Consider the following 9105-nt stretch of genomic DNA (forward strand, 5'->3'; position numbering starts at 1 on the left):
TTAGATATATATATGTATATCATCAACGAGACATTCAGGTTCTTAAGTATACAAAAAGGCCTACATAAGTTTGTTTAAGACATCAATTTTCTACATTATCAAATGAGTACAACACTGTGTGTTCTGTGATATTCATTAGAGATTACTTTGTTCCACCTTGCTGTTGCCTGTAAGTGCCCTTGGACAAAAGCACACCTGGAATTGTCTGGGAACTAATTTTGTTCAGCAGATGTTGTTGTTTTAAAAACTCAGTAATATACATGGGTTTTCGGCCAGCTGGTAAATTGTACTTACCCATAAGAAAGCAAAAGTTCACAGGAAAGAGAAGGGAAAAAAAGCCAACAACTAATCCATTTTTTTGTTTTAGTAGAGGTTTTATAGCGCTCGCTACTGCATAAGGTCATATGAGCGCCACTTCTATTCTTTCAACAATCATTGTACCTCTATATCATATATAATTTTTTTTTTTTATTCCAACATTTAGAATTTGAATTTCGAAACAAAATATCTCTTGAGCACCTGCAAATGATACAACAGAAAAAGAAAGAACTACATACTAGAATAAAACCTTTTTTTTAATGTTGGAGTTATTTTATTTTAACAAATGACTGACGGTATGTGTTACACCCACGACCTCTAATGTGTCGACCTTTTCTGAATAATTATTCCATTATAAAATGAATGTCCAAGTTCCATCCTCTGTTAAAATAACTGAATCCTTTGACACAAACGTAGGACCCAGCATGCAGCCTCTGTTTAGCATATTGTATCCACTCTGTGTCTTTGTTTGTGTTGCTATAAAGTTTCGTTTTTCTTTATTCATATCCACATAGTCTGACACTAGTTAGATCATGAACAGAGGAACAGAAGATGGGGCATTGTCTCGAAAAGCACAATATCATGATCTCATTATAATAAATTCAAAGTAGCGGGGATATAGTATCTAACATTGCGTGGGTTGTTGGCCTCTTCAAAGTAATTAGAATGTATAAATTCAAGCCTGAAGTATCTTCAAAGTGTTCTCTCTGTTTAATGCTATTCTCATATGGACTGAACTTTTGGCCTGTCTCTTAAAAGCAATAAGAGCTACGTAGGAGGCAGCATCGCGTCCTTTGGCAAAGCTACATCTTTTACAGGGGCAGCACGCCTACAAAATTTGATTACCAGCTTTCTTTTCTTTTATTGTTATCAGTTTTTTAAAACCCGTCTGGCAGCCTTCATACATCATGCATCAATCGTCATATCTTGTTAGTTTTCCATTAAATCTATGAGAGAACCATCGACCTGTCGTATCGCTGAAACTTGCGGGGCCAATTGCCCTAATGGACACGTTTTTAACCGTCATTTCTGGCCTCTGGCTTCCGATTTTTTTGGCCAAGTTTAGCAAAATTCCTCATGGGTAGAGACAGACGGCTAAAAAAGAAGAGTGAAGACAAATCTTATTTGACTAAAATTCTCTGCGATCGAAACACCATTGAGTGGAGCCCTAACATGTTTACAGTTGTCAGGGAACGTCTCTCTCTCTCTCTCTCTCTCTCTCTCTCTCTCTCTCTCTCTCTCTCTCTCTCTCTCTCTCTCTTTCTCTCTTTCTTTCTCTCTCTCTTTCTCTCTCTCTCTCTCGCTCTCTCTCTGCCTCTCTCTCTCTCTCTTTCTCTCCCTCCCTGCATTTTTTAAAAAGACTCTTTGACTCTTTCTGTCTCTCCCTCCTCCTCTCACCGCTCACTTAAAGAAGCATTGTGCCTAATAGAGGTTGGGTGCTACATTCCCAGAGGTTACAAGTTACAAACGTGATCCTGTCACCGGTGTCTGAGGCTCAAGTCCTGACCAATTGGTATCTCTGCTTTTTTCTGGTCTGTCTTATATCTTTTAAATTGCGCGCGCTCGCGCGCGTGTGTGTGTGTGTGTGTGTGTGTGTGTGTGTGTGTGTGTGTGTGTGTGTGTGTGTGTGTGTGTGTGTGTGTAAGTGTATGTGAGTGTTTGTGTGTGTCGTGATAGTAACGTCCTTAGCTATCGCAGGCATACGGCGTGAGGTCTATTCTCAGGTGTGCCATTTCAACTGGGGCCAAAGGAGCTTGCCTCTTAAACGATCTAAACAGACTCAATCAGTGCATAATACTCTACAATCAACGTACCTTGTAGCTAAATTATACCACTCCAGAGTACAGAAAGGGAGACCAATTAGTGCTATGTCTTTGAATACATTGTGTTTTTGCATTCAAGAATTTTGATAAAACTTTACCTAAATAAAACATTTATATTGTATTCGAAAGGAAAGGAAACTTATCCAGCTACCCAATTAAAGACAAACCGCACAGCATAGCTGCTGGAAAATGACGAGTGAATACAAGCTCGTCCACCATGAACAGCTGCTGAACAGAAACAAGCCATCATGGTAAAAAGAGTAAAGTTTAAAAAATCCCAACAATTATAGCAATTTGTAATTATCACAAAAGCCACATCTCGCTGCAGATAATATCAGCGCCTTTCCCTACCATTAACGGTTGTGCTCAATTGGATTAACATAATTTTGAAAGGTGATTTACAAAATTACACACGTTTGATGCTTCACTTATGGCCTTCAAGCGCAATTGTCATGGAATGACTGTCGGGAACAAACAATTCCTCCCACAGAACAATAAAAAGTATCTTAGAGAATCAACCAACTGTGGCAGAGCGTTAGCCAGTTGTATCCCACTGAGCCCGAGTAAGCTTGAACAGGCAGGATCAGGCAGCCCGACTTCTAAATTATCTAGGTTGTGTCAATGGAGGCGTAAAAAACGGTTGATATCGCACATAAGCAGATAGAGATGATACGAGGGTGGTTGACGGATGCTATGGTGTGGTTTGCTCCTTCTTCTATTGTCCTGACCTCTCTTCCTTTTCGTGTTTGTTGCTCTCGTGTAATCTCTAATCATTGTCATTTATATGACCTTATTGCATTGCAAGTGACGTAAAACGTATATTTAAAAAAGATGATACTGAAGCCTAAAAAATAATGAAAATTTAAAAAATAAATAAAACAAACCTTCTCCACTGGAGATTCGGAGTCGCATTGTTAGTGTGCAACGGCACAGAGGCTAACTGCAACACCACAGCCGTATATCCCACTCGTTCTGTTTGATAGAACGTGATTTAAACAAAAGTAAACAGATGCTAACCCCAAAAGCCATGAACTTAGCTTCGAGATATCTGTGCTTATCCTGTAAGTTTTTGAAGGACATAAACAAAAAAAGAAATGGAATCTCATATCAGAATAGTACACCTTAGGTCTCTGAATTTCGAAGCGAAAAGCATGCTCAGCCCCTTAGGTCTCTGAATTTCGAAGCGAAAAGCATGCTCAGGCCTCTAGATACCGGAGAAACTGATATTTAGATGAGGGCGGGTTTCTTTCCTTATTTCGCTGCTTTCCGTGGGCGTTGTCTATCACAGAAAAAAATCGTTCTTTACTTGTCTTCATCGCCCTGTGTCTTCGTTATTTTAAAGTATCATGCTGGACTATGGAGCCGGCAGCCCCATTTCAAATCCCAAACCAGACGTTCTTGAATTTTTGTATTGTTTTATTTTGTTTTTCGGGATTCTCAGCCTGTTTAGTTCAGTCCTGTGGGAGATAAACATTAAATTCGGATGTCATGTTAAAGAACCAAATGGTGTCGAAAAGGCGTTAGACTCATAAAATTACTTTTACTCATATGAGTACAACTATCGTATTACTTGAATAAAAACGACGTTACTGTGTTGTATTAAATAAATAAAAGAAACACATAAATATTCGTTCATGTGACCTAATGCAGTTGCGTGCACCGTAAAACGCTTACCAAAACAAATTAATTTTATTTCCAGACAACGTCGAATAAGCAGCTGCTGGAAAATTTAAACAATGTTAACAATAATTTACTTGCTTTTGGGGGAGTCGATTCTTTGGACATTTCTGTTTATCATTAACTTTCAACTGTTCGAGTATTAATTTGTGGGTTATTTCCATAGAATCTGTCTATCATAAAACCCGAGAGGGAATATTCGACAGGGTCCAAATCAAGAGAATGCGATGAGCATAATAAAACATGTAAATTTATTATGCTATTCGCCAAACCTGTCTCGCCACTGTGCTAAGTGCAAGGAGCGGTATTGATTTCCTGTGTGTGGTCCAACATCTACACAGTCTATACAGTAGACGTCGGTGTGGCCCCAAGCTACTAGAAAAGGCCTCCCTCCTCCATGGTATAACACCCCCCCCCCCCCCGCCCAATCCCCTGGAATCTCCAAAACTTTCTCAGAGTAGTGAGATATTAAAATTTATTAACGTGTCATGATCATGCTTTTCACGCCCTTGCCCTGAAACCAGATTGGGTTGATCACTCTTCAGTTTCTGAATGAATTAAAGAAACAAAGTTTTGCGTGTAGCTCAACTTTGAAATTTTTCAAACCTGATATTTCTCGAACATGCATACATTTGGTGTTCTTTATTTTGACACAGATAATGTACCCTTTGTTCAATTTTGTTTGTTCATCGATTTGTTGAAATTTAGGTAAAGATGAAGGACTTATTACTTTTTAAATTGGGCCTTATTTTTTATTAGGTCCATTTTGACGCAAAGTAGAATTTCAGGAAGCGAACCATCCAAACCTACCATTTAGGGCTAACCTAGGCTGAGAGAGATACAACGTACATCCGAACAGAGGGAGGTACCAGGTTTTAATGTTTTAAAAAGAAAACCTCCTCGCACTTGAATCGAGCTCACGTTCCCTGCGTGTGACCGACAAAACTAAACTTTTGACCACAGGGTCGGGTGGTAATCATTTCATTCTGAAATCCTGACAAAACTGCATTTCCGAGGAGGTCGTCTATAAAGCCTCATGAGAGTAAATGCCAACAAACAAAACCTGGAGATATGACACTGTTGTATTCTTCTGTAGTAATTTGTTGATAATCATAACTTCTTTTTTTTTCATTACAGCGCGAGGGACAAAAGGATCCTTATCGAAGTCTTTGTCCCTGGGCCGTCAAGTGGTGATTGCAGCAATCGCTCATCAAGACTCAATCCTTCCTGAACTCAATCCTGGAGACTGGAGATGGGTGAGCTGTGACGCGCATCGCCACCTCCGCCGTGCCAAGACCGAAGCACGTGCCGTCTCGCTCACACCCGCCACTGCTGTCTTGTCGGAGAGACTGAGTGAGCGAGAGAGTGGGGGAGGGACGGACAGGGAGAGAGAGGGATAGAGAGAGACGTAGAGAGAGAGAGAGAGAGAGAGAGGGAGGGAGAGAGAGAAGGGTAGCAGCGGAGTTGCAACGAGAGGTCACCACCGCCAAGAGAGAGTGCGAGAGTGTCCCATCCAGCAAACGGTTATCCTCGCGCGACTCTTCACACACGCGCGCCTTACGTGAATAGTTCCTTGTGTTACCACTGCAGGTAGGCTGTCAAACATACCAATTATCTCTTGGACATTATCATTCACTTTGTTGTCTATTACGCTATTGGATTATCTTTCTACCCAACTGTTTGTGTCAGTTTTATTTTTAGAGAAGACGTAAATAAAATGTTAGTACTAATCCCTTTCTCGCTCTTTCTCTTCCTTTTTCTTTCTCCTTCTCTCTCTCTCTCTCTCTCCCCCTCTCTCTCTCTCTCTCTCTCTCTCTCTCTCTCTCTCTCTCTCTCTCTCTCTCTCTCTCTCTCTCTCTCTCTTCTTTCTTGGTTTCATATTCCCTCTCTCTCTCTCTTTCTTGCTCTTTGTCTCTTTCGGGTTTTTTTGGTTTTTTTAATACCCCCCTCCCCCTTCTTCGTTTTAAAACGTATATTGAGACACTACAATTGCATGCCATAACACATTATGTTCTTTAGATATCATTTTATTTTTTACAGTAAATTTTAGTTGGTTGTAATAGTAATGTGATATTATCTTAAAAATAAAGATAAACAGAACGAATTTTTGTGGACACTGCTGTTCCTTCTCAAGGATGGCGTCAGCAAAATCGTTCACATGGCAGTTTGTCGATACTGCTATAATAACCGTATCTTACTGTCGTGCAATAATTATTGTAATTCTCAAAAAAAAAGTCAGATATGTGAAGGATTAGAACGCAATCTCTGTCTTGTTTCCCAAAAGCATATTTTTAAAAAGCCTTTCTTTGAATGGAAATTAACGCGGGCTAAAGCACACGTCCTAAATACTTCATTTTCTTTTTTAAATGTTAGAGTTCCGATTCTTTTATTCATTTTGTTCATTCTTTTCTTTTTTGGGGGGGGGGGTGAAGTGGGGTAGGATCACGAGAGACAGAAATTTGAACAAGCTTTATTGCTCAGGTTCAGTGACAAATTGGAATGCGGAATGCGGTCAGGGAGCTCTCGTGGCCTCGGGGTTAAGGTGTTCGCTTCTCATTCAATGTCTGGTAGAGACCAAAAATATTTTTTTCTCTAAAATTGTCTCCTTTCACATCCTTTTCTGCTTTCTAACAATGTTCTGTCTTCTGCTTTCGTCTCCACTTTCTGCCCCCACCCCGTCACCTCCTTTGCCCCCTCCTCTGAGCTCCTGACTCTTTATGAAGCCTTTCTACTGCTACTCCTTGGCTCCTTCTTAATGCTCGTCTTTCCGCCACACCCCTAATCTTCTGGTACAAAAGATCTACACCTACCATTCTCGGACAAGGGCATAAAATCTCGGAGATCCTGTGTGCAAGTCGCGCACGTTAAAGATCCCTTGGTAGTCTAAAATCGATAAGAGTGAGTAGGATTCGGCTGCCACCCGGGCAAAATTCAAAATTTCCTACCCAAAAAAATGTTAATGTGGCCCGCGCGCTCATACAACCTTATGCAGTTGCGAGCGCCCTAAAATACTTACCAGAAATAAAAAAGAATGCGGTCAATGTGTAGCAAGTATGAGCCCACCCCGCTACACCCCCACCCCTCTAACCCCCACCCCTATCTCTACCACTCCTCGCGAAAAGCTCTCTGTTGTGCGAATGTCTATACAATTATAAATCTTTGACGAGATTGCAACACGTTAAGTCTTCAACTAAAAAAAGGGGTATTAATGCTCCCTACCTTAGAATTAAAAGGTTCTGTCTGCCCAGTATCTAGCTTTGAGAAATCGGACGTAAAAATGTTTCACAGTATGTCATGCTTTTTTTTAGTACAATTCTTTGAATATCTTGTTTTTGACTTCGAATAATCTTACGATTTTGATAGTGCATATTATTACAGAGCCTTAAATTTCTGATTTCGTGGTCTGAGTAACTCAATACGGGTAGAAATGTCAGATAGAACGTTCTAATTCTAAAGTAACGTTTTGTCTAACACGTGGACAGACTTCTAATTAAGCTTATATTGTCGCTACAGCTAGAGAATTATTGTTAGTTCTCTCTCTCTCTCTCTCTCTCTCTCTCTCTCTCTCTCTCTCTCTCTCTCTTTCTTTCGTCACATGAACGAAGGTCACAGAGTAGTTTACCGCCCGTTTAACAAACGGATCAGCAACTGTCACCAGAGAGCAATAAAGATCGCAGTTTTGTTATCAATGTGATTATTTCACCAGCAATTACCCACAGACATTGCTGTCTCTTACAAGAGTTCTTGGCTCTGCCTCGGTATTATTAGTTGTAATGCGCATATTACAGCATGTTGCAGAGCTCGGATATACACTACATCAAAGCAGTTATTATCTTTGTTAAGAGTTTCAATTTAGAACTACATTTTTATCAAGAATTAACCATAGCAATAGATGATGTATGCAGTGGCTGAGAAAACGAAATAATTCCAGCAAAGAAATGCATAAACATATAATAATCATACTCTTGACTTTTTAACGAGCTTGGCGAAGATTGCTTGGATGTTTTTATATATTTCTTTTTGTAAAATATGACGTAGATTATCCACTACAGCAAATTGCAGAACACCAAGATTTCAAGATGCTCTTTCTGTGTGTGTGTGTGTGTGGGGGGGGGGGGTTGGGGGGGGGAGGGGGGGTACTCGTGTTAGTGAGACAAACTTTCTGTTATCTACGACAATATTAGTTTCACAGTGCTGCTATCAACGAACAAATGAAGTCTACACTACAAAAATAGAGAAAAAAGAACCATTGGTCATATATACAATATTTCTTTTTTGTCCAGGTTTCGTTAAAGTACAGTTTAAGACACGGTACATAATATCATAATATTTAACGAAAAAAAAACCCACCACAGTTCATATCAACATGACGAGGGGAAAGTGTACGTTTTCTGTTAGATACGATTTTTCAAAGTTGAAATTTTTTCAGAATCACCAAATTGTGACTGCTGTGGTTTCACCCGTAACCCTCAAATGTAACTAAATTTCGATTCATAACTTCGAAACATTCAGAATACTTAAAAGTTTGCTGACTCCCCAAGAACGACAGAAGCACTCACCAGCAAATGCCCGTTTTATTCATGTAAGTAAGACTCCCCCCACCCCCGCCTTTCGATCTCCCTTCCCTGAAAAACATTAAATAAACAGACTGCCACCTTTGTTGTTGCCACCTTTAGATAGTCTGTTAATTAAAGTCAGTGACGTCAGAAAACATTGAAGGCCTTATCATCATTCAGTCAATTACCTCCGATAGATATGCGTATTGTTCCTTCAACTTACAGTGAGCACTTATTTAATCTGTAGGACAATCCCTTACAATTACTTTGCCTTTGTAACGAAAGGCTAAAAGAAAGTTGTTTTGCTGTTGTGTTGTGAATGTCGATCAACGGGGTCGATGTCCTCTTAACACTCTGTCCTAAAACCCGCTCAGAAAAATAAATAAAATGTTGTTCTAAAAGTTTTAACATAAACGGTCATTAATAGAGCTATTCATTCCTGAGAATTTTCTGAGAATAATTATAATTGTTTACTCTGAATCTCCGAAATGTCAAGGTGTGTCAGCTAAACGTATTTACTTCTCATCTAATTCTCATTACAGCGAAGGGTTTTATCTTTCACGTGGATTCAAGAGATCTTCGATAGAGATTTCTTACATTACTGCACAAGAACATCTGTTGTTGATACAGAGAAGTTCTTTGCATGTCGCATATTATATTCTTTACTAATGTCTGTGAAGATCAATGCGGTTGGTATTCTTGTATTAGTTAGCTTAGGGGGAGGCGGAAGG

The 9105-nt window shown here is 39.7% G+C and overlaps 1 protein-coding gene across 2 annotated transcripts in view; it reads left to right on the plus strand.

The window, feature by feature from the left end:
• The window catches only part of LOC101848108 (allatostatin-A receptor), a 378639-nt gene that overhangs the window by 201537 nt on the left and 167997 nt on the right, over positions 1–9105 (plus strand). For both annotated transcript variants that reach the window (XM_005097888.3, XM_035969661.1), the window contains exon 4: positions 4956–5408. The gene's annotated coding sequence lies outside the window, so the exon portion shown is untranslated. The remainder of the gene's footprint in view (positions 1–4955; positions 5409–9105) is intronic.

This window comes from Aplysia californica, unplaced genomic scaffold (genome assembly GCF_000002075.1).
Source record: "Aplysia californica isolate F4 #8 unplaced genomic scaffold, AplCal3.0 scaffold00166, whole genome shotgun sequence".
Taxonomy (NCBI): Eukaryota; Metazoa; Mollusca; class Gastropoda; order Aplysiida; family Aplysiidae; genus Aplysia; species Aplysia californica.